Genomic DNA, 27,352 nt, shown 5'->3' with positions numbered 1-27,352 from the left:
CAACGGCCCAGCCACAGACGCTGCTGCCACGCGTCCTCCTCCGTCCCCCACCAGTCAGTAGACAACGGTCCAAGGGCAGCAGTCCGTGTGGGCCATCAACACCCACCCCGCTGGGGCTCAACCAGGTGGAGTTACTGATCCGGCCCCTGAATACTCCTTCTCTTCAAGCAGATCGCCCACAACGAGGGCGGGCGGAGACTCACCCATTCAACTAGAAGCGCTCCTCCCCCTAGCTGGGGGCAGCTCCTGAGCCTGACCCGGAGGCTGAACAACTCCAAAACCAAGGAACTCCGTAGACTCCGACAACATTTGTGGCCGTCCTCGCTGTTTTGGCTTGTCAGGTACCCTCTGCTTCCACCCTAGATCAACAATGTTGGGCTTATGTTCCCAACCCGCCTATGTTACAACCGGTCACTTGGGAAAATGAGCCCATACTCATATTTACAAATAATACAGATTTGCTGGGAGGCAGCTCTAACACTTTTATTTACCCCCAAACCAATCATACTTCACTTATGTCAGTAAATCAAGTTCACTTCCCATTTGTTTTTCCCTGTATGAACATGCATTACACAGATGCTTGCCCACCTCCTTTAAAGGATTGTTCACTTACTCCCCAACAGGGTTCAATGGTATATGGGATCTTTGGTCTCTATACTTGCTGGCCCCAGGAGTCCAAGATCCAATGGTGAATGATAAGCAACCCCCTCCCCCAACAAATTTCCATTGTGTTATACTTCTCGCCCAGAAAATAAGCCTACTAGAAGGTTTGGGGCCTTATTGACTCAACCACAGGATTCCCTCGATGGTGGTCATGTTTTTATTTTATACCTATCACTTACACCTTGACTCAATCTACTGAAAAAATATACCATTGGTCTAATCCTAGTCTTCATTTAGATTATCAGGAATACTTAACCATAGCCAATGTTCTTTTTAATTGGAATGATCAATATATCCCCAAACCCCTGGCTGTTAATTGATGGCATGTCAATGGTTGGGTGCCCCTGATACTGACAATTCAAATTAATGGTATCACGTATATACAAACCAATCTCTGGCAGCTAACTGCCTCCACTCATTCTATAATTCTAAACCGACCCTCAAGTCCCACTGTTGATGTGACCCAAGCTTGTGTACAGACACCTTATGCCATTATTGTAACAAATACTACACAGGGAGTTTTCAAAATTGTTCAGAATTTGGGTAACAGTTATTCTATTACCTGCTCTAATTGTATATTAACTAATTGTATTTCACCAAATACCAAGGTCAAATTTATGACCATTGTCAAACAGCCTCCTTATGTTCTAATTCTTGTTATATTAACCCTTGCTTGGTATGATGATTATGGATTACAAGTAATGCAAGAAATTAATAATTTCCTATCTTGACACAAGCGTTTTGTTGCCAGATTAATTTTGGGCATCACTGCATTGATTGCCATTATAGGGTCTGTGACTGCTTCTACTGTTGCTTTAGTCCAAGAGGCTCATACAGCTCAACATGTAAATCAACTAACTAAAAATGTTTTTGATGCCTTGGCTATTCAGGAAATCACTGACGAAAAGCTAGACACAAAGGTAAATGCTCTCGAAGAGGCTGTTCTATATATTGGGAATGAACTAAATTCTTTAAAAGTACTACTGGCTCTCCGGTGCCGTAAGGAATATAGTTGGAGATGTGGTAACCCCTCTAAAACACAATCAATCCTTTAATGCCTGGGAATATGTACAAAACCATTTACTTGGTATATGGAATCATTCTAATTTTAGTCTAGACTTACAATCTCTTCATCAACAAATTCTGGACCTCAATCAATCTACTACCTTTGTTTCTCCTTCCCAGGTAGCAATGTCCTTTATAGAGGGACTAAATAAATTTGTCAGTAATCATAGTCTCCCCTCTTTTTTTATGAATGTCAGTTTGATTCTTGGAGCCATGTAAATTGTCCTTTGTCTTTTTTCAGTCTTCTACTGAGTACTAAGCAACGGGATCCATGGAGTTTCCGTTGAACTACACCACCTTAATCTAAAAAAAATAGAAAAGGGGGAGATGCTGGAGCTGCATCAGCCTTGCTGGATGACACAGTCACAGTGAGGAAATGGCAGACGTTGCACGGCTCCTGCCATGAGAGGCGGAACTGGTATCTCCTTCTGCTACTACTGCTCATGTTGAAAATAAGCCTGTTGTCATTAATTAGGCCTTACAGGGTTCCAAATCAGGTCGATATTCCCCACACAGCTACCCCATAAGAAAAAACATATTCCTGACCCTGCATAAGAGATTTTAGATCAAAGCGCTGCAGATGTTTGCCAAAAGGTTCTTCTAATGGGCCTTGCAGACCCAAGACATAAGGGGGGCTAAGAACACAAGAGTTACAATTAACTCTGTCCCAGAGAAGAAGAGACTAACTTAGAGATAAGAAACAGACAAGGACCGGACATAAGTTCCTGCATATGCCTTTGCTAACTGGAGCCACAAATACCCTCCCTTGTACTGACTTCAGTTATGAGACTAGATAAAAAACTAGAAACCAAGGTGCAAGGCCAAGACACATAGGGCCCCCAGTATGCTTACATCAAAGAAAAGGCTTTCTCTAGCAACTTGTTAACAAGCATTCTTTCTCTTATGGTTAATGAGCTAGATAAAATAACTCCTAGCCTAGCTAGACACAATTTGAGCTATGTTTTAATTTTAGCATTACTCACTTAAACAATATGTATATTATCCTGTTGTTTACTAAAAATATCTTGTTATTCTCTTGGTTATAAAATTTATTTAACCTACTGTAAGTTCTAATTGGTTATAACTTGCTAATTAAAAACAAAGTCATAATTATTGGCCAAAAACCAACCCATACAAAATAAGACAGGTTTGTTACTTTCTTAATCTTGGGGACTGATACCAAGAATAAATTGGGATGGTTCTACACAAATATTTCTGTAAAACTTGTTTCTGTATACTTTTGATGATTAAAGCACCTTATCACTAAAAATTAGAAACTGTAAACAATTTGTTTTCTGATGTCATGTTATTGCCTGACCAATAAAAAAACACCAAAGCAGACAAAGCAGAGACACCTGCCTGGTGATCAAGAAAGAAATTTGTGGCTCTCTCATCACTCTCTCATGCCGACACCGTCCATCCTTTCAGGGACCCCTGGACCTGCTGGAGCTGGAGTCTGGCAAGGTTCCATGCTCAGGGTGGAGGCTGATGCAGGGCTCAATCTCACGATCCTGGGATCATGATTTGAGTCGAAATCAAGAGTCAAACATTCAACTGGCTGAGCCACGTAGGTGTCTCTTTTGGGCTTCCTTAATATATGTATTTACTACTATAAATACAGGGATGCTTGTACTGAAGGAGCCGGAGTCAGGTAAAGACAAACCCTGTGAATGGTAGTTTTCAGGGGGACAACAAACAAGTCAAACAGTGGTGGTTATTTGGAAGCATTAGGGAGAAGCTATACTGCCCTTTCTAGCAGTGTCCAGGCTGCTGAGTTTCACAGCTACCGTGGTTTTAATGTTGAGGGTTTTCATCCTTTTTTTTTTTTTTAAGTAAACATTCCTTAGATGATTGGAAACCTTTGACTGGTTCACCAAATTCTGAAAAGAAGTTGATTTTTGATGATTTTGTCAGTGTTATCAACACCTTTGTGCAGGAACAGAGTTTTAGAAGTCCTTACTCCACCATTACAAAAGTACTTGGACAGTATTGTTTCCAACAGGGAAAAAAAAACTGCTGGAAAGAAATGTCTTATGGTAAAGAGACTGGACAAATGTGATCTCTTTAGACAATAGAATTCAGTTCAAATAAAGGACTAAGATTATTATATACCCATACACAGATAGCTATAAAAAAACAAAGCATAGAATGATACCTACAGTACAATAATATTTATATAATTATAACCCACACTGAATAATATTTTTGGTGGGTGCATATATAGAGAGCAAATTGCTTCTACAAAACATTGGCTGGGAGAATAAATACCATATGCATGATAGTGATGGGGAATGGGACTGGAATGAAGGAAAAAATAAGACCAACTTTTCCCATAATATTTTTTTAAAGAAAACGGGGACACATGAGTATATGCTATATTATTTTTGGGCTTTTTTTTCTACGTAAAAGGTAGAAAGAAAGAAGAAAGTCATAATGGATTGGATTCCTCTGTTCTCTGGGAATTCATTTAACCGGGTCCAATTTTTTGTAATCTATGGGTTGAGAGAAAACAAAAGACCAGAGTAAGATAAATTTCTGTTGAACCACAATTGGATCTGTTATAAAATGATTTTGAAATGGCTTTCAAATCTGGAATGCCAAATTCTGGTTTTCATTTTGCTTCTAAATAATTACAAGTTCAAACCAGACAGAAAAATGTGAATCATTGGATTTCTTCCGCTCTAAAAATCTTCATAGCATGTCTCTGCTCCAACCAGGGAAGGGAATGGAAACTTCAGGCATTGCTTCTCTACTTTTCCTCATAGTGTTAATTTATAACACTTTCATAGTTTGCTAACGTAGCAAAGGAAGCTGCTTTACAATTACAACCACTTGAAAGAACATAGTACCTCTCTTCTATCTATGATGTGGGAGCACAAATACTCTATTTTACAAGTTGGAAGTGGGAGAATCTGAATTTCTATGATATAAAAACATTTTTTTCACCTATTTGACAAGGAGGTTAAAGGTGAAAACAAATCCCAAGCTTAGCTCCTCTTTGGTGGGTGATTTCAGCACTGGAAAGAATCAAAGCCTGGGTGTTCTCATTACAACATGTAACCACTAGGTGTCACTAAAAAAACTTGTAGGCACTGGCCATTGTAACTGGGAAAGCAGAAAAGGCAAGTGAAATTCACCATGTTAATGGAGAAAACTGAAATTTATACCTTAGGTGAGAAAATGGAAAGAGGCCTCTCTCTAGCCCAATACTCCAATGGTTTCAGACTCGTTCTTTCATATCTGAGTGTGAACCCATTTGGGTTGGCATTACCTTTTAACAGAAAAATAACTACATAAGCTCACAACTCAACAGATATGTGGTAGGAAGACTGTTAATAAAATGAGTTTAAAATTCCAAGCTTCAAATGCTGGAGTCGCTCCTGGGAATTGTGTCTAAAATTCTGACAGCTGCCCCCAGGTGGGAGTGAAGCAGATACCTCAAGTTCTCTTTAGACAAGAAGTGATTGAATTCCCTTTAGACCAGAGACATGAGATAAAGATTTTTCTTTTTCAAATCTACTTCCACTGTTCCCTCTGATGTTTTCCCCCTCCTATGTCTTTATTCTGAAAACTGTAATTGGCAAGTAGTATGAATTCAATGCATAGTTGTGGAAAGAATAATAGGAATGAAGGGAAGGAAATGAACATTTATTTAGTGCCTCTTTAAGCCTTGTTCTCTGTGACTTTCTTACTTTTTTTTTTTAACATAATCTTCACAAAAAATCCTGTGAGGGAGGTCTTGTAGCCCGTTTTATACAAGCAATGCTCACGGGATATAATCACAAATGGTCTTCGCTTTTATTTATCATTGTTCCTTTAAACTTTATTTAGAAGACAAGCCTTTTCTCTGATCCTGGATGAAATCCCCAGGTGCATCTGTGACATTTCTGATCTCTTGTATAATCGCTTTTACTGTCACAACTTAGTAATTAAAACTGTCCAATTTTGGAGCTTCTGGGTGGCTTAGTCAGTTAAATGTCTGACTCTTGATTTTGGCTCAGGTCATGATCTCACAGTTTGGATGTTTAAGCCCTCTATCGGGAAAGCCTGGTTGGGATTTTCTTACTCCCACTCTCTCTCTCTCTGCTCCTCCCCCCTCTCAAAATAAATAAATAACCTTTTAAAAATATTCAGTTTCATGTAAGAAATTATTTCAATCAAAATCACAGCTTTCTCCTCCCCAGGCTGGGGCTGGTGTTGGTTTGGCCACCTCCGGGCTAAGGTATGTTTCTTTTCTTTCTCATTGAATTCCTCCCCCAACCCCTAACATGGGTTGGAGAAGGTGGGCAACAAGGAGAGATGAGGAGGGCAGTAAAGTTTCTTTCTTTGAGCAGCGCTTTGGAGATATTCAGAGGTTCCTACTAGATATATCTGATTGCACTTCCCAAGATACAAGCATTTCCGGCTGGCCATTCTGTTTTTTGTCTACCTTATTTTCTTTAACAATTTCATGTGTATACTTTTCTTTCCCTTAACGTATCAAATGGTGTGGTATTTTCTTCTTCTACAATAACAGAATCACCACATTTTAGCTGAGTTCATGGCTGCTTGAAATAAGGACTACATTTCCCCACCACCCTTATCATGGTCCACGTGCAAATTCTTGGAGGCATCAGTAAATTGAGAGACTTTCCTTGTTTTCATTTTCCTGTTGTCTATTGTGTGCCTAGTAATTGCAGACTGAACAATGAGGTAGAAGCCCTGTGCTGAGGGCCTCGAAGGTCATGGAACTGACTTGGTGTCCACTGCTGGACTGCATTCATAAAAAAGTAAATTTCTAACCTTCTGTTTTAAGTTTTTGTCACATGCAAACAAAATCCTCACTGATAGAAATACATAACTAAGTGAGATTTAATTTTAGGAAAGCATTTGCTAATCAGTAAAGTCACCAAGCAAACAATGAAAGTGTTTTCCCAATTTGTGGATAAAAAGTGGAGAAAAGTTCCTTAGTTTAAAATTATTCTTTCATAAATCCTGTTTACATCTTTGGTGTCATTATTGATGATCTGTTTGACTAGATAAATGAGTAGGTTCCAAGCATTATTACTGGAAGAAGTTTAAAACGGCCAATCAGACTTAGACTTATGGCTTATTTTTCCAGAGTAACAGTTTTCATGGTTGTAATTTTCTATTATGTATCTATTGTAACAGATTTATTAGAAAATTATTCATAGATTTTTGGTAAAATATATTTTGACACTTTTCCTGGTGAGTCTCAAGACTAAAATGGAGGAGCTGGAGAAACACCCCCTGGTGGATCTTTGAAGGAGTAGTGAGAGGGTGACTGGGTGGCTCAGTTGGTTAAGTGCCCAACTTTGGCTCAGGTCATGATACCACGGTTTGTGGGTTCAAGCCCTGCATCTCACTCTGTGCTGACAGCTCAGAGTCTAGAGCCTGCTTCAGATTCTGTTTCTCTTTCTCTCCTTGCCCTTGCCTCACTTGAGCTCTGTCTCTTGCCATTAAAAACATTTTTTTTTGAAGGAGCAGGAAGGCAGTTTTGGGGGGATTGGTTTCTTATTAATGAAAATTTTCAAAAGTACACCTTTCCAATGTTTATAAACTAAGTGTCTCAAAGAAATTTCCTTGTTTTGTCCCCTCCCATGTTCCACCCGCCGCCACCTCTGCTCTTTATTTTCCTTTTTTGGTCATGTTTCAAAATAGAAAGGGTATGGTTAGGATGAGCAGGAACTATTCTGATTATTTTATTACCTAGCATTTAATTATAGGAATGGTTACTATGTGAGGCGAAAACTAATGGCTAGTGGAAAACCATACCTAATGGAAACACCAACTGAAAAGCAGCACGTTGGCACCAGCCATGACATGTACGTTAGAGCTTAGTTCTACTGTGTGTCTTATTTCATTTAGTAATTTTATTTTTTAAATTAAAAAATTAAATGATTGTTTATTTTGAGAGGGAGAGAGAGGGAGGGAGAGAGGGAAGAAGAGCACTAGCAGAGAAGGGGCAGAGAGGGAGAAAGACACAGAATCTGAAGCAGCCTCCAGGCTCTGAGCTGTCAGCACAGAGCCCAACATGGGGCTTGAACTCACAAACCATGAGATTGTTGTACCCAAGATTTCTTTATTGTCCCCAAAACCCAGAGACCGCCAGGGAGACCGAGTCACGCATGCAAAAGCAAAGAGCTTTATTACGGGTTTAGGCTCGCCAGGGCCTAAACTCGGGCTCACAGACTTTACAGGCGTGGTGGATCCATGCTGAGAGCCCGGAACAAAGGTGGGGCAGGGCTTTTATGAGTTTAGAAAGGGGGAGTTACAGGAATCCAATTATTATTGACAGGTTTATCCAATTACAACATTTAGAGTGTTAACCAATCACAGAGTAGACCCAGGACCCAGGACCCTCACATGGGGTGTAACTAGTCTTAAGCAATAGACCTGCCCTTAGGAATGTTAAGGGTATTACAAGGGTGGTCCCTCTTGCCTTGGGCAATGTGTGCCCTTCTATCTCTCAAATCTGCCTCCTTACAAGATCATGACCTAAGCCAAAGTTGGACACTTAACTGACTGAGCCCCCCAGGTGCCCCTTATTTAGTAATTTTAAACTTGGCTTTTAATTAATATGAAAACTTCTTTAAGACTACAGCAAATAATCATGCCAAGTTTTGGTAAAATAAAACAAAACAAGAACTTCCCACCTTTGCACTGAAGAAAATTCCCCAAATAATAGGCCTTAATTTTGTAAGTTCTCCTTCTACAGATGAGGAAATTTTGGAGGGGGGTGGGCAGACTAGTTATACAGTATTTTCATTTAGACATGGTAATTCTTAGAACAGATTATTGAATTTAGAATGAAATTCTTGTGATGAGGAATGCAAAAAAAAGAGGAAAGTCCATAAACAATTATAAAACACAATTTATTATATCCTATTACATAGCAGAATTTGAGAAGTGTTGCAAAAGGACTTAAAATTCTTCCATGGAAGTCTTTAAATATGAAAAATCTGTAGTATTCTTGAGACTCTAATACCAAATGTTTATTTTTAAAAGACTCTTTATAAAATGTAGGGCATAGAACATTGCATAATAATTTTTGCTGGCCTTTTATACTACCAAATTTCAAAAGTAGATAGAAAACATAGAAACTCATCTACATGCAATGAAAACAAACAAAAAATGACTCTCAAAACTATGATCTACTTAAACACCTGGAGTTTTTTTTCTCCCTTGGGCATTGAAGAATGAAACCCTCAAAGAACACTTTAAAGGGATTATCAGTATAAAAACATAGAGATTGAAGGTTTATCAATGAAACAAAGAAACATTATTGCTCTCATGGTCTCCTTCTAGTGTGGGGAAATGGACAATAAACGAGCAAATGAAAACAAATAGTCGTATGCTATGTAGTTCTAAGTGTTACGAAGTAAAACAAGGTAAAAGCAGGGGCAGAAATTTGGGGCATAAGAGGAGTGCATGTCATTTGCCATTTTAAATAGTGGGATAGCAAATGCTTTCAGTGCGAAAGTGATATTTAAGCAAAGACCTACAGGGAGAGCCATGCATCTACCTGGCCAAGGGGGCACTTTCAGTACAGGAAGGAGCAAGTGTAAATGCTCTAAGACCAGAACGTGCTTGCACTTCTCAGAGACCATGGAGGAGACCATTATAGTTGGACATAAGTGAGAGACGGGTTGGGTCAAGCATTAGGAGAGGTAAGAGGGGGATGCCGTAGGTTAGTATAGGGACCTCACCATTCTATGCATGAGAAGGGAAGCCCTTAGGAGCTTTGGGCTGAGGGAGGATGCATTTAACATTCTATTCTGATGCTGTTTTGAGAACAGTCTGAAGTTAGCCTAATACAAAACTACACAGACCAGTTAAGAGATGGTTGTAATAACTAAAGCAAGAAGTGATGGGGCTGGACCAGAGTGGAAGCAGTATGGGTAGGAACAGTGGTTAGATTCTGACTGTTTTCAGGGTAGGACTTCTGTATTAGCTGAATGGATTAGATGTGGTTGTGTGAGAGGAAGAGAGAAGTCATGAGCAAATAGAAGAATGTATGTGCCATTATGTAAAACAGGGAATCTTGGGATGGTGTAGAAGAAAAGAAGGCTTGTTTTATACATTAATTATGCAGATGTTTAAGTAGAGATGCTGAGAAGACAATCTGGATATGATAAATTTGTTTAATGATATAGGATGCATTACAAGACTCTGGAGAAGGTATTGATTAGACAACAGAGAGTACAGCCAAAAATATTCAGAGGACAGCAAGAGAAATTTAAGTTGAATTAAAGAGATCAATGCTTTAAAAAAAAAATCACAGCAGGAAATATGAGCAAATTTCTGACCTCTGAATAGAAAAAGATCTGAGTCTAAAAACAATGGAGGGGCACCTAGGTGGCTCAGTCATTTATGAGTCCAACTCTTGCTTTCAGCTCAGGTCATAATCTCACAGTTTGTGGAATTGAGCCTGACAGTACAGAACCTGCTTGGGATTCTCTCTCTCCCTCTCTCTCTGCCCCTCCCCTGCATGCTTTCTCTCTCCACCCCCCCACCCCCATCTCAAAAATAAATAAACTTTAAAAAATTCAAAGGTCATGAAGGTACAATTTACTGAAAAAGAAAGGGTCAGTAAATATATTCTAAGTGTTCAAACTAACCAATAATCAAAATGATGAAAATTACTACATAGCTCTTCCTACTTTTTTTTTGCTTATCAAAACATGTGTTCCCAGCAGCATGTGATGCTGTCATTCAATGCTGTGGGGACATGTTTGGACCTCCTATCACAAAATTAGGAGGCAGAAATCCAGACTCTTGGAAGAGCTCCTACTTTTTGACACCAAAGCAATCCTACCTCAGAAGATCTAAGAGAGATAGAGACACGCTCAAAATCTTGTTTACAAAGGCTATCATCACAGTGTTATTTATACAGTGAAACATAGGAATAATTTAAGTATCAACAAAAGAAAAATGGCTAACTCAATTATGAAGCATATCTAAAACCAAAGAATCCTGTGCAGCTATGAATATTTTGTTTTGGAGATTTTTTAAAGATGGAGGAAACTCTAACAAGGTAATTTTTTAATAAATAAAGTCAGAATACAAAACTATGTGCATCATGAATCTAATTACATAAACATTGAAGAAAAAACATGTGAGTCAAAATTTGTTCCCCATATAAAAAAACTCACTGTAGGCCTAATATACATAATTTGGAACATATGAACATGGAAGACTAGACAATAGAAATTCCCCACAACCCAGAGATGTAAATGAAGCCATCCCAGATCATTCAGCCTCCCCTAAGCCATCCCAGACCTGGAGAACCTCACAGGCAACCATAAGATTGAGAAAGCATTGATATTGAAAAATAACAAATATTTGCTCTTTTAAGCTACTACATTTTGTGTAGTTTGTTATGTCACAAAAGCTAACTGATACACATAGTTCCTCAGGCTCAGAAAACAACTGTTCTTTTACCCATGATTATGGCATATGGGAAAGGAAGGATCTTATTCTCAATGGGATGAATGGGACCAGTAAACCGGCAGGCAAAGGGCACATCTTGCGCCCCTTTACCTCAAGAAAAGCAGGCTTTATCATGGATGGAAGCTTCTTCCTGTTCACTTTGGCCAGTAACACCATCTTGCACTGGTCCTTTGAGAAGCCGGTGAGCAAAGGCTCATCAGAAGTTCAGTACTTCCAGAGTATTCCCTGCCTCCCCCTGATTCACTCGAGGTGCCCCTGTAGTTTGTGTAATGGGAAGAAGGACTGGACCTAGTTAATTAAATTAAAAGAGTCACCCTTCAGGGTAGAGGAAAGCAGCTGACTATCAAACACTTTTTGTCAGGTGCCTGAGAAGGAAAGGCAGACAGAGAATTCAGATGGCATTTGAGTGTTGGAAAAACAGGTTGTCATTTTTTGGCAACACATTCCAATGCTTTCTTAAGAACTTTGGGTGGAAACTTTTCCCTCTCTTCATTTTTCAGCCCATTTATGTTTCCAGGGAAATCCAATCCTTAGATTTCCGATTCATTTACACTTAACTCATCACTGTGTTTTCCAAGACTATTTCCAGTGGGCCTTTAAAACAGGATTCCATGCACCGAGAGAATGAGTTCTTAGTCCTGCCTATCCCAGATAGCACACACACACAACGAAGACATTCTCCAGGAAAATTAGTAGAATGCAGCTTCACAGGGGAAATAGGTGTCAGCTGGATAATTTGCTTTAATGCTCCCCCTGGTCAGTAGAACACAACAAAGGAAACCAGAATATCCTGGTGGTCCTAAGCAACTTGGAATTAGTTTGGTGGGGACAGACAACCGGAACCCATCCTGAACATGTTGACAGCCTCCAGGCCTAGGAGGATGCACACATCACCTCATCTGAGTGGGCCATCGGTAACAACTAAAATTGTAGTGGGAGCACAGTGGTGCAGGAGCACTTGGCTTCTGGGGTCCCAAACAGACGAGGTTTGGCTGCTCACAGCAGACAAAATCCAAAGGCAGAGAAACAAGAGGTGGTGAAAAAAGAATTTATTTCAGTGAGGCCAACACCAGGAAGATAGCTGACTACAGGCTCAAAGACTCCAATGTGCTGAAAATTCTTCCAGGTTTATACAAGAAAAATGTAGGGTGGGTGCCTGCAGATCAGCAATGAAAGTCAAAACAGTCACTGCTCTTGTAGTCAATCACTGGTGGGATCTTTCTGGCTCAGGGAAGGGGGTAGTTTTATTTCCCATGGAGGTGCTTTGCCCTCAGGGTCTTCTGCCTGAGCCAAGAGGCAAGCTGGTAAGAAGAAATTAGAAAGGATGAGGTCAAAATAGAGTCAGCTGAGGTCCTCTTTTACAATAACTCCCTGGAGCAGTCCTTGTGGCCAGGCATTGAGTTATACTCCCCTGGCCTGGGGTAAGTAATCTATTTAATGGCAGTGAATAAACTCAATCTGATGATAACTTACAGAGAAAGCCATTCAACTGTCTCATAGGAGTGTTCTCCTGCCTCCTTTGCTTAACCAATGCAACTACCTGCACTCTGTCCCAATGTCCTCTTTAGAAATTTGATTCATCAAGCATCCTCTGCCTTTTGTATTCTTTCTCAATTGTTTCCTTCCAGTCAGCATATAAGCTTGCGTGGCTCTCCATTCAAAGCCCCTTCATTAACTCTCTGTCTCTCTAGCATTCTACCTTCTTCCCTTCAGCTGAGATTCTAGGAAAAATGACTGATACTCATACTATCCATACTTTGATTCTCAAATGCTTCTCAACCTATTCTTGCTAAGCTTGGCCAGGATCTTCATAATTAGTATATCTAATGGAACAGACATGTTGTGTAACAGAACCAACTTGAATTCACTCCTTGGTGAGTCAGAAACCGTAACAGACTGAGTTGTCTCACAACGTAAACTTGTATTTGCAGCCAATAAGGAGATCACAGGGAATGGCTTCCAACGTTGTAACTCTTCAAGAGAGGGTGAATGGGTTCCTTCTGTTTAGGGGTTAGGATGAATATTTAAATAGGGAAGCCTTGTCATCCCATGTAGCGGTGGGCATAAGGTCATGCATGTGCCTTAAGGAAACATGCTGAGACATTCATTGTGTGTTATGGAAATGAGGCTGAGGCTCCACCTTGGGCAGAGATTTCAGTATTATAATGAGGTACAGGTAATTGTGGGTCTTGCCGGAGGTCACTCCATGGTCCATCTAGACAGGTGTGAGGTTAACTCAACCAGTGTGGGTGGTTTATGCCTGTGAGAGGTCTTGTCAGGGCAGTTGCCTTCGACTAGGTGTTGGTTTCAGGTTTTATGTGTCTGAGTTAAGGGGAAAGCTGGAAAGGAGAGCTTAGGGGAAAATGTGAGACAAAAGTTAGTGAGTACAAACAAGTGGGCAGTAGAGGCCAGGTCTTGGGGTCTAATTGGTGACCATTGCACTGTACATCACTCTTGATATCTCTGCTGCATTGAACACTATAGAAACATCTCCCTACATTGATGTGTATCACCAACAAGGAAGCTCAGTTGAGTTTCTGTGTCCAGAATTTTACTGGGGTTTCATTTCATAGGCATGATTAATTGAATCATTGACCATGTGATTGAACTAGATCTCCAGTCTGTCTTCCCTTCCTGAAACTGTCCGGTGACATAGTTGGTCTTCCCGGCATGGCCAGAAACCATCTAGAGACCCACCATGAGTCACCTTGATAGCATAAACTCAGGGGTCCATTATGAATAACAAGGCACTCCTGTCAGTAAGGAAATTCCAAGTGTTTGGAGGCTGCCTCCCAGGAACCAGGGACAAACACCAGCCAAATTCCTTTTTACACAACACTCGACAACGCAAACCTTTGAGGCACGTTGGAATTTTATAGGGAAGGAGTGATTTACAGAAGGGTGCTATGGGGTTTCAACAGACATGAAGTGTGCATGTTTGAAAAAAAATCTGATGCATAGAAGTTATATTTATAAAAACAAATTGAATACAACAATAATGGAAAGGTATAGGATAACCATATGACAGTTTAATATGCAAGCATTAAAATTATACTCAAAAAATTAAAAAAAATTTTTAACGTTTATTTATTTTTGAAAGAAAGAGCAAGCAGGGGAGGGGCAGAGAGGGAGGTGGTGGATACAGAATCTGAAGCAGGCTCCAGGCTCCAAGCTGTTAGAACAGAGCCCAACACAGGACTCGAACTCGTGAACTGCGAGATGATGACCTGAGTCAAAGTCGGTTAACTGACTGAGCCACCCAGGTGCCCCATCAAAAAATTTTGAAGACATAAAATAATACTTAATGTTAACTTTTTCATATGGAGAAAGAGCAAACAAGAAGGAGAAAAACACAGTGAATGAACGTTAGCAATGACTGTAGTTGGGAAGGAGTGGAAAATTGTGAAGGAGGCATGACTGTCTCCAGTAGAATCCAGGCCCAGGGGCTGGACCTGGGGAGCGGGGAGCAGGAGGCTCTGAAGTCCATACCAGCTGTGAGATTAAAATGGTAAAGCTTTGTGTTGTCTTCTATACATCAGCATGAGATAGGAAATAAGCTGCATCCCAGCTTCATTAAAGGCAATAATGAGGAAAAAATAAAATAAAACACTTTCAAGCTTTATTTCTACTGAGTTCAGACTACTTAACTGCTTAACTGGTTTAATGAGAGGGAGGGAAAGAGAGAGGGAAATATAACAGCCATTTCCATTATTTTTATTTTTATTTTATTTTTTTCAAATTCTTTCTCATTTTATTTTTTGCTGCTAATAATTTTATTATTGATATTGTTTATCTTATTTCTGGTACTTCCATTTGAGCCATATTTTCTTTCTGTCCTCAGATATGCTGTCTTTTTCCACTAAGTCCATTAACAAATTAATATTAGTTATTTTAATGGTCCTCTGCAATTATTCCAGCATATGAGTCAGCTCAAAATCTGTTGATTTTTTATTGCTTAATAATGGTTTTTTGTTTTAATTTTTGTTTTAGGTGTATCCCATGATTTTGATTTCATGGTGGACATTGAGCATAGGACAGTAAAGAAGAGATAAATAGTACTTATATCTCCTCCTATCACACTCTCAGGCCGGGAACTTGCGCCACGCTCGTTAGAAGATGGTCTGGGTTTAGGCACATTGCTGCTGCTATCACCTTCAGTGCAGTACAGTTTCACGGTCTTCCGGTGATGAGTTTTTCTTACTTTCTGCTTTGAGTGGGAGCTGGATACCAGGAAGTTTCCTTAACGCTCATGCTCCATTCTCAACTTTCTGGTGATTTCCATTATTTTTAATGATTCCTACTTCTTTATGTCAACTTTTATTAGTAAATTTTAAGTCTTCACAATGTTTTTATAATGAATGTGTATTTTTCTCTAAAAAAATCCCATAAATTACAAAATTGTAACAGGATTAAGGGTGATTTTTATATTGTCTTCCCTCACCCTTTTTTTCCCTTTTACTCCCAGAAAAAAAAAAGTAAAACACTTTCTACATGTTCTACAAGGAAAAGGCTTTAGTTTTATGCTTAGAAAAGACAACCAGTAAGGGTTTAAAGAAATAGGAAGTGATTACCAGCCAGACAAAGGTTCGTTTGACAATTCTTTTGAAAACCAAGTTTTAGTGATGAATATTTGATACATCAATGTGCAAAAATGTGCTTTCCAGTTGGCCCACCCACCTATTGTATCAAACTAGTTATATTTGCCCTAAATTGGCTTTATCTGTTACATTACTTTGGTGGAAACTTCCCCCAATTATGAGGTTAATAATAGAGTTGCTATCCAATACCAGGAAATTGAAAGCACAGATTCTATACTTTTTTGAAATGCTAACATGCAGTTCTATAAGAAAGGAATGATCATTCTTGAATACCCTACAAAAACTTAAAGTCATTCCTAAATTGACTGGGAATTGTCAAATCAAGGTTATTCCCATGGTAGAAAAAAAAATAATAATAGAAAGTTTCCAAATGTATTTTTCACATTTCAGATGCAAAATGCTTTTAGTGTATTTAATTTACGTTCTCATTTGTCTTAGATTTGTATCCATTTCCTTTCTTCATTTACTGCTGGACTTTAGGACTGATTTTTAACCTGCCCTGAAGATACTCTCTTCTATCAAAAGTCACTTTTGATAGAACTCAAGTAGGAATTAAGCTCTTTATAAGAGCCTTTTCCTCCTTGCCTCTCATGTAGTCTTTATTCCTTTTTTTTTTTACTTCAGATTATAGTCTATCAGAATTTATATACTATAGAGCAGCAGTTTTCAGCTTCACCAACAGATGACTTGTAGGCCTCTGAGACCGTATCATGGATCCATGAGGTCAAAATGATCTTCATAATAATGCATTTATGGTGCAAAAGCGTCAGTGGGTAGAACTGCTAGTTCTTTAACATAATCAATACAGTGATCCCACAAGGTATTTTTCACCACCATACACTCACAGTAAAAGACAAAACAGACAAATCTGGTTACATGTCTTTTTAATAGTCTGTGGAACAGAATGGGAAGCACACACAAAGCACTTCTCTCTAATCAGTGAAATATGATGGCTTATTATGTTTAAGGAAAAGCATACATGTGATTATTTGAGTTGCAATCTGAACTCTGCACCTTTATTTATGAAACCTTTTTTTACTTGAAGGAAGGAATGACACACTATTGTTAAACAAAATTCAACTGTGTAAATTTAAAGATCAAATTGGCTTTATGAAAGGATTCATGAATCAGGCAACATCCCATCTAGTAAACAGAAAGGAGCTCCAAAGAGTTACAGAAAAGGAAAAAAATTTAAAGGCAGAGGAGGGGTGGGACAAGAAGGTCATAAATTTAAAAAAAAAAAAAGGATTATTTTGGGCCAGGACATGTTTTGGGGGGGAGACAAAAAGGTCTATTAAATGGATTAGTCAACTGTTGCTGCAGGGAATCCCAGACTGACTAGTTAAAATTATATTCCTGGGAGGAGACTAAAACAGCAATTAAGTAAGGCATTAAGTTTCAGTTTGGTGACATCAACTTAGCACAAGTGAGTCCATTTTTGTTGTGTTGTTTCTTTTTTAACACTATGATTATTCAGACTCAGGTAGTTGGCAGACATTTTCTCAAAAAGAAGCGAAGTGAGTTTGTCACTTCAGGGAAAGTAAGTATCTATTGCCAATGATAAAATTAAAGGTTTAGACAGAAAATGAGAATCTTGGAAAATTTTGTCCACCACCCTGAGTTTGACAGCTTCCTAATACATAAAGGTTTTTCTGATGAAATTGGTGGTGATATTAATAAATATGATTGAGTAAACCAATATGTTTCAGATTACCAATGTATGATGTTACAAAATCAGACATGAGTGAAAGATGTTCTCAAGAAGACAAATATATTTTAATGCATATACATATAATGCATCATAATGCAAATATATTTAATGCAATAGAATATGAAAAGCTTGTTAACATGGTTTCAGGTTGCAAGTAACCTTTAAAAAATTCCTGCTTATTAAATTTTAGCAAAGAATAGTTACAAATATGTGAAAAGGCACATGGAAAGCCATGATGCCTAGGAACCACAGGTAAGTTCCATCATTACTAGAACAGTGGTTCTTTTGCAAGTGTATTTGCTACCGAGGAATGTTTTTAAGACATGAAACTACTTTGTTGAAATTGCTGGTTAGTTTATGAAGTGTTTCCCTGTGTGCAAATGGTCTCTGAGACAAGTAACTGGTTCATAGTTTTCTTTCCCATCAACAATTTACGGTGAAGATACATGAAAAGGGTTGATTGACCTTTGTAAAGGGCCATTTTGATTAACAGCAGACTTTGAAGACAGTATTTTGAATAATGACTTCAATTTTTAATTTCCTTGTGAACGTTTCTTCAATTTAAGCCACTGAAATTTCCCGAGGAGAAATGACCTGTTAACAGATAAGTTTAAAATGTCTTTGAAATACACTTTAGCTCTCAAGTGCCTCACAGATTAAAGCTTTGTTCTTGGCAATGCAAGAAATATACACCCTTCTTGAAAACTGTTTTTGGGAAAGAATATGCTTACTTTGGATGTTCCCCGTGAACAGTTAGGACACTCTCAAATAGAACAAATGTTTCCTTTATTTCAAGGCAAATGAATGATATTTTCAGCTGCCTCCAAACAGACCTCAAAAATCATCCATGCCCCTGTCATTATTGCGTCCTTGGAGTGACCATTCATTGGCCATAAAGGAAACCAGAGAGCTAAATGGCGATAGGCACTTTAGTTTTTATTTCTTTTAAAGTTAATTGTTTATTTTGAGAGAGAGAGAGAAAGAGAGAGAGAGAGAATGTAAGAGGGGAAGAGAGAGAAAAAGAATCTCAAGCAGGGCAGAGCCTGATGCAGGGTTCCAACCCATAAACCATGAGATCATGACCTGAGCCAAACCAAGAGTCTGATGCTTAACTGACTGAACCACTTAGGTGCCCCGAATGATTTCTTTTTAAATAGTTAACATCTATCAGCATAAACTGTGTATCTATTACAGTTCTAAGTGTTTTACATGCATTAATTCATTGAATTTGGCAACTTTTGTTAAGTAAGTACCATTATTATGCCCACTGAATGGATGAAGAAACTGAGGAGTAAGAAGATTTTATTTTTGTAGTATTTACTGTGGTTACTCAGCTGATATGCAGTCTCAACCACAATCCTGCATTGTTTTCTTTTTCTTTAATGTTTTATTTACTTTTTGAGAGAAAGAGAAAGCGTGAGCAGGGGAAGGTCAGAGAGGGGGGAAACACTGAATTCAAAACAGGCTCAGGCTCTGAGCTAGCTGTCAGCACTGAGCCTGATGCGGGGCTCGAACCCACAAACCATAAGATCATGACCTGAGCGAAAGTCGGACGCCCAACCGACTGAGCCACCCAGGCGCCTCTCCTGCATTGTTTTAAAATTTTATTTCTGCTTGTTTTTCCCTTATTTTACACTGTTTATTATGGAAACATTAAAACATATGTGAAAGCAGCAAGAACATTATAATATGTCCACATATATGTATCACCCAACCTCAATAAGTATCAAACATGACCAAACATGTTGTAGCTATGCATTCCTTACCTTCTCCAGCTAGATTAATTTGAAATAAATCCCATGTATCATATCTTTTCTCCATGAATACATCAATAGATATCTGTAAAAGATTCCCACCAATACCATTTTATACTTAAATTAACTAACAAATAATTCCTCAATATGATCAAGTATTTAGCCAGTACTCAAACTTTCTTGATTGCCTGATAATTGTTTAAAATTTGTTGTTTTAGACTTTGTTCAGATCAGAACCCAAAAGTGTTTACATGTGCATTCGATCAATACCCTAGGTTTTTCTCCCTCTTGTCATATATTAGTGGAGGAAATTGATCTGTTTATTCTGTAGGAATTCCTATAGTTTGGATTTGTTTATTGCATTCTGTGGTGTCACAAATGTGTTCTTCTGTTTCCTGTAGTTCCTGTAAACTGGAAATTTGATCTAGAGGCTTGAGAAGATTCAGATTTGATTTTTGGCAAGAAGGCCTGACAGATGTATTGTGACTATCGTATGTCTCACACCAGTAGCCACGACATGCCTGGCTGGTTTTCTTTTTGTGATATTAAATCGTTGGGTTCTGGTATTGTCAGCCTGAAACATTGGTATAATGTTCCTCTTCTGCTTTTCATCTGATGATTTTAGTATCCACTGATGATTGTTGCTTACATCTGCTATTTCATTAAGGCTTGCAAAATGTTGATTTATTTTTTCCATTCAGATAAAGTGTTCTTTAATTTTCTTTTTAATATTTATTTATTTGTTTGCTATCTATTTATCTATATGTCTATTTATTTATTTATATAGTTTATTGTCAAGTTAGATAACATACATTGTATACAATGTACTCTTGGCTTCCGGAGTAGATTCCCGTGATTCAACACTTACAACATCCAGTGCTCATCCCAACAGTGCCCTTCTCAACACCCATCACCCATTTTCCCAGCCTCCCTGCTCCCCCATCCCCATTAACTCTCAGTTTGTTCTATGTACTTAAGAGTCTCTTATGGTTTGCCTCTCTCTGTGTTTGAAACTATTCTTCCCCTTCCTTCCCCTATGATCTTCTGTTAAGTTTCTCAACTTTCATATATGAATGAAAACATATGGTATTTGTCTTTCTCTGACTGACTCAGTTCACTTAGCACAATACCCTCCAGTTCCATCCTCGTTGTTGCATATATCAAGATTTCATTCTTTTTCATTGCCAAGTAGTGTTCCATTGTATATATGTCTTCTTTATACATTCATCAACTGATGGACATCTGGACTCTCCATAGTTTGGCTGTTGTTGATAATGCTGGCATCAACATTGGAGTACATGTGCCCCTATGAATCAATACTCTTCTATCTGTAAAATGGTGATTTCTAATTCTATCCTTCCTTCTACATTTGTTAGCTGGAATCCTGATACAAGAAAGAATCTCTCTTTATGAACTATTAGCTTAAGGTAGAGTTCCCATATTTTTCTGCCTATGTTTATGCTGTTGACAAATGTGTCTCACCTTTGGTTTCTGAAGCAATGTACAACTTCATTACAGTAAGATGCATATGTTAGAGTTTTGGAAAAGGCAAACAATAAAATAGAAAGATAATAATAAAATATCATTGCACACCATTCTTTTGACACCTCATTAACAATTATAACACATGAAAGATGGTTAGTTTAGTTTTCATAATAAGTTTTTATCTTTTATTCCAATCTGGACTGACTCACTTGTTCATCTATATGTTCAAGAAATGTGAATTGAGACCTGTGTAGAAGGTACTCTGCCACTCACTGGCTACACAACATCAAAAAAATAGTTTCTGTTCTTTCTGGGCTCCCAGTCTCATGGGAAAGAGAAAAATTTCATAATTATACAAAATGTGACTTGCTGTATGAATGCAGAAAAGTCTCACAGGTGGAGTGGCTCATCAAAGAGTCTGTTCTGAGTCTTTGTTTCTTTAGAATCTCCATTTTTAAATCCTGAACCGTTTAGGCAGAACACTAATGCTTTCATTGTTCATGGAAATCACAAAATGACCAAATAGATTAACTACAATAACTTCACTGAAACTTCCCAAAGAATGTTGTTTCTCCATATCTTAATGATTATTATATTTCCCTGGAGTGGCTCATGATCAGCAGAAAGTTCCATGATCTTGACGGAAGCAGTAAAGGAGGTAGTGAAATGTGGAAGGAGGTGTGATTCTACCACAATGACCAGCACGTGTCTTGTCAGCACTCTGTGAGGGGAGCTGAGAAGAACTTACATACAGGGATGTTCCTTGGCTTCCAAGTTTAAGTTCTCAACTTCAAAGTTCTGAAATGAGGAATGATGTTAAAGCTTTCTTATTGACACTGGAAATTCCACTATGCCAATTTTATAATTGCCAAATACTTGCTCTGGTGATAGATTTCAGCAAGATACTCAACATTTATATGGCCAGAACCTGTTAGTGTGAAGACAGTATTAACACCATTTGCATTATTGAGGATGAGAAATTAGGATTGAAAATTTTTTTTGATGTTTATTTTATTTTTTTAGAGAGAAAGAGCATCAATAAGGGAGGGGCAGAGAGAGAGAAGAGAGAGAGAGGAAGACACAGAATCTGAACAGGCTCCAGGCTCTGAACAATCAGCACAGAGCCTGATGTGGAGTTTGAATTCGTGAACCACAAGATCATAACCTGAGCTGATGCTTAACCTACTGAGCCATCCAGGAGCCCCAAGATATTAGGATTTTAAAAATTATTTTATTTTATTTTATTTTATTTTATTTTATTTTATTTTATTTTATTTTAGAGAGAGAGAGCACAAGCAGGGGAGGGATAGAGAAAGAGGGAGAAAAAGAATCTTAAGCAGTCTCCACGCTCAGTGTGGAGCCCAATGTGGGGCTTGATCCCCTGATCCTAGGATCATGACCTGAGCTGAAATCAAGAGTTGGTCACTTAACCGACTGAGCCACCCAGGTGCCTTGACATTATTATTTTTGAAAGAAGACAAGCTGATCCTATAGCCACTCACAGAGATCACAGTTGTTCCACATTTGGGGATTTCCTTCTCTCATTGGAGAAAGAAATAGATGATTTGTTAAGAACTGAGAAAAACAAGACTAAGCAAAATAAAACAAAATAACAAAATAAGAAAGTTTTCCACAGCCAAATGGAAACAAAAATAAGGACGTTATTTGCCTTAACTTCAGAGATTGAAGCCCTTTTTCTTGCCTATTTCAAACAAAGCTGGCTGACTTTGGCCACTGACAGCACTGAATTCAGTGAGAGATCTCAGTGTTCCTGGGTTCAGGGTTGAATATGAATATCCGGAACTATCTGAGAGAGTCAACAAATGCTCTAATTCCTAACAAGTTGTGAGGTTTTTTTTTCCCCCTAATTTAATAAACTAAAATGGAAGAAAAGAAACATGTAATAAAATGATACTTCGTGCTGATGGAGTGTATGGACTCTGCACTCTTTTTGTCTTCTTACATGCATCTTAATCTTCACATTAGCTTTATGAAAGTGATTCTATGTTTTATAGATGGGGAAATGAAGCACATCTTTCATTAATGTATTTATGGTCACAGTCAGTAAGAAGGAGAGTTGGGTTTTGAAACCAAACATTCTAATCCTGGGACCCCTGTTTCTATCTACTGGGTTACACTATATTCCGGAGGAATCAACTGACCTACAAGTCAGGGTGTCTTTACGGATTGAGAGGTAAACACATGGGCTGACAAAATTTGCGAAGAATATCCCTAAAATAATCATCATAACAATTTCTTTAGAATTTTTAAAATGTTGTTTTATTTATTTTTGAGAGACAGAGAGAGAGAGAGCATGAGCAGGGGAGGGTCAGAGAGAGAGGGAGACACAGAATCTGAAGACAGGCTCCAGGCTCTGAGCTAGCTGTCAGCACAGAGCCTGACGTGGGGCCCGATCCCACCAACCACGAGGTAATGACCTGAGCTGAAGTTGGATGCTTAATCGACTGAGCCACCCAGGCGCCCCTACAGATAATTTTTAACACTAGGATTTCTGATTACTGAATGTGCTGATGAGTAAATTTCAAATTGATATAAAGTTAATGGTTTTATGAATTGCGGCCAAATGCTCTACCCCTAAGCTATACCCCCAATGGTTTTATGAATTGAATGCTCAACAAGAAAACCTGCAGAAATGTTGCTTTAGGTTATACCACTGTGAGGGCACCTGGGTGGCCCAGTTGGGTAAACATTTGACTCTGGATTTTGACTCAGGTCATGATCTCATGGTTTTAAGAGATGGAGCATTGAATTGGCTCTGTGCTGACAGTGTGGAACCTGCTTGGGTTCCCTCTCTCTCTCTCTCTCTCTCTCTCAAAGTAAATAAATAAATAAACATTATAAAAAGATTATACCACTGTGAAGAAATATAGAATCCATGAAGACTAGCTCTAGTATATGGCTACCAAGAAAAAGAAAGGGGCAGGAATAAAGATGTAGCAGGAGAAAAATGCTATTGTCTCCTTGAGGTTCAGAATAGAATTAGTTGATCTGGTTTTGCCTGGGGCTCTCAGGGCAAATGTCCTCAGAGGCAGGAAGTAAATTCCACGAAGGCGGGAGCTATACCTGTAAGAGTTGCCATGGGAGGGCGACTGAGCAGCCACTTTGCTGTGGAGAGCTGCGAGCACTGACAACCCCCACCGGCAAACCTGGAATGACCTGAGCCATTTGAAAAGCACCAGCGGCCATTGTATTGCGGGTCAGATAATAGTTCCAGGCACTGCCAGGGACCAACGACCCCCACTCTCCAATCTGGACTGTCTCTAACAGGAATGCCTCACCATGGAATTCCAGCATCTCCCACCCCACCGAAGTGAACAGCCAGTTGAATCCTGCCACAGTCCAAAGATGCCCTTACTTGGCTATCTGCCCACCTGAGGTCAAACCCGGAACTCTTGCACCCATAAAACACTTTGTTCTCCCATACCAGGCGCAACTTCCCTGACTCCCCACTCCAGAGTCACAGAACCTCCCCCAGGAATTGCAGACTCCAATAAAGGCTTTCTTGGCTCCATAACTTGGTCTCTCTCTTTCCTCTCACCTCTGCCTCCATCTATTAAGCCTTACATCACCCATTTTGATCACCAATGGCTTACCCAGTATTTTAGGCACAGACAAAAATTGCTGAAGGAACAAATGAGTGTTATAAGGATGTTTGACTCCTCAGCAATGAGGTCAGTGCCTTCACAGGGAATGGGGAAAATGAAATCCACGAACTTCCCTGAAACTGAGATCCAGAGCTTAAAAATGGGAACTATCCAGTGAAGTCAAGTATATTTACATGGAAAAAGAAAAAAAAGTACTAATTCACTTTCTACAGTCAAAGCAACATCTTAGGGAGAACTTCAATGGCTTTAGGGTCTACTGGGGGCTGTAGCTACACCAATCAGTACATGTGTAATTTTGAGGATAACTTGTCTCATATGGTAGCCTTTAGCCATATGTGGCTATCTAATTTAAATAAAACTAAACAAAATTAAAAATCCAGTTCCTCAGTCGCTTGAGCCCCATTTTTCAAGTGTTCAATAACCACGTGTGTGTGGCGAGTGGCTACCAAATTGGAGAGCTCAGCTCTAGAATATTTTCATGATTACAGAGAGTTTTCTTGAATATTGCTACTGTAAGGAATGAACAGAAAATAATTACTATGTTTAATGAGTGGATCTCGATAGAGTGCAAAATAAACAAGCATGTCAACTGCCTCCATCCATGCTAATAGCAGCACACGGAGAGACTATTTTTTACCATTACTACTAGACAAAATTGTCTTTTTGGGGTTTGCTGCTCCCCACCTCTTGGGTGAAATCTAGAGCAGTTCCCATGACTTTTGGGGTCACTGTCAAATGTGATTTTTTATTCATGAAATTTATTTCAGTAAGTATGTTGTCTAATTTTACCTCATAATCAAAACTCTAATCTTCCCTACCAAGCGATCCCTTAATGAGCTCCCTTAAGAGTTCCTCTGGCTGGCAAGCACCTCTCTCTCCTCTGCCCCTGTTTTTCAGCCCCTGTCAGATTGCCTTCTTTGGAGATGACTCTAGGCTGGTCCTTGGGAAAAAATTCATTGTTGTATTTCCAGGACACATAACAATGCCTGGCACTGGTACTCAATATATCCTTATAGTTAAATAAGGGTAGTCACTAGTTTTGTGAGTAAATGCAGTTTAATTTTGTTCTCAAGTACTCATCAGAAGTGGGGAAAAAAGTGTAGGCATTTATGAAGAGATGGGATCAAAGAACAAAATTATAGTATGAGTTTTTTTCATTATAAATCTTTCTTAAAATGAAGTATAATTTATATTAAGTAACATGTACAGAATTTAGGGGCTGAAGAGTTTGTTCAAATGCATAGACCCTTGAAGCCCATATTTCTTCCAAGATACAGAACATTTTAATCAGGTCAGAGTATCTTTTCTGCCCCTTTACAGTTAATCCCTGTTAATCACCTGTTACCCCACCCTTGAGAGCCATAGATTTGTTTTAACTGTTTTAGAATAGTTTAATAAAACTCAAATACCATTACATAAAATTAAATTAAATTAAATACTATCAATTCCTTTGCATCTGGCTTCCATAACTTTGCATAATGTTTCTGAGGCTTAGCCATGTTGTGTGTAGTATTACACTATATGGATGTATCACATGTTGTTCATTCATCTGTTAATGGACATTTGGGGCACTTTCAATTTTTTAAGCTATTATGAGTAAAGTTGCTTTAAACACTCGCTTTTTAAAATATAGGTTTTCATTTCTGTTGGTTAAGTACCAAAAAGTGGGATTCCTAGAATATAGATAAGTATATGTTTAACTTTATGAATGACTGCCAGAATGGTTTCAATGTGGTTTTACCATATAATATTCCCACCACCAGTTTTTAGAGGTTTGATCATTCCACATATTTATCAACAATTGGTGTGAAGTGTAGGTTGAGGCTCATTTACTTTCATATAGGTAGCTAGTTAGTCCAACACTGTTTATTGAAGAGACTTTCTCCCATCGAATTGCTTTGGATTCTGAGTTAAGAAAAAAATCGGGGAGCCTGGGTGACTAGTTCAGTTGAGCATCTGACACTTGATTTTGACTCAGATCATGATTTCAGAGTCATGAGATTGAACCCAGTGAGGGCACTCCAGTGAGTGTGGAGACTTCTTGAGATTCTCTCTCTCTTGCTATCTCTCTCTCTCCCCCTTTGCCCCTCTCCCATGCCCTCTCCCTCTCTTCTGAAAAAAAAAAATCAATTGAGTGAAAAATATGGATTTATTTCTGAACTCTTTACTTTGTTTCATTAACCTATTTGCCTATCTTTATGCTAATATCACACTCTTTTGATTACTATAGATTTATATATTAAGTCTTGAAATCAGAAATCTGTGTCCTTCAAGTATATTCTTTTCCAAGTTTATTTTAACTCTTCTTGGTCTTTGCATTTTTCTATAGATTTTATAAAGGGCTTGTCAATTTTAAGAGGATTGATATCATAACAATATTGAATCTTTTATCTATGAACATGGTATATCTGAACATTTAATTTCAACAGTGTTTATGGTTTTGCATGTATAGGTCTTGCTTATATATCACTAAATTTCCCTCTAAGTATAATATTATTAGAAGCTATTGTAAATGTTGTTTTCTTAATTTTATTTTCCAAATTTCATTCACAGCATCTAGAATTAAAATTAATTTTTGTGTACTGGTCTTGTTAAATTTATATATGTGTTATAACAGATTGATAATTTCTTAGGATTTTCCATGTCACCTGTGAATAAAGACTGTTTTATATCTTCCTTTCCAATATGTATATCATTTATTTTTCTTGTCTTAGTCAATTGGTTGGGCTCTCCAGTAGAATGGTGAATAGAAGTGGTAACATGGATTTCTTTCTTTCTCAGCTCCAGAAATCTATATTGAAACTTTGGCCAAAGCATAAGTTGCACATGCTGAGGGCAGGAGTCTACAAATCTGGGCAAAGTACAACTACTGGAGAAGAATGACTACTGAGGCACTTTGAGCTAAACAACCACTAGAAATCACACAGGGCCAACAGAACAAGTGGAACGACCTTATTTAAGAGCCTTAGAATCCAATAAAGATCTAATAGATGCTAA

General features: G+C 38.5%; 1 long non-coding RNA gene across 1 annotated transcript; it reads left to right on the top strand.

Annotated features, from left to right (window-relative positions):
- Window positions 1-58: 58 nt before the first annotated feature.
- On the top strand, window positions 59-27,352 carry LOC115286634. Its single transcript, XR_003906180.1, has 2 exons — window positions 59-341; window positions 27,137-27,352. It is a non-coding gene; the product is annotated as an uncharacterized LOC115286634 (long non-coding RNA).

This window comes from Suricata suricatta, chromosome 3, assembly GCF_006229205.1.
Source record: "Suricata suricatta isolate VVHF042 chromosome 3, meerkat_22Aug2017_6uvM2_HiC, whole genome shotgun sequence".
Lineage (NCBI taxonomy): Eukaryota > Metazoa > Chordata > Mammalia > Carnivora > Herpestidae > Suricata > Suricata suricatta.
The sequence above is the reverse complement of the archived record's forward strand: the minus strand, read 5'-3'. Positions and strand labels throughout refer to the sequence as shown.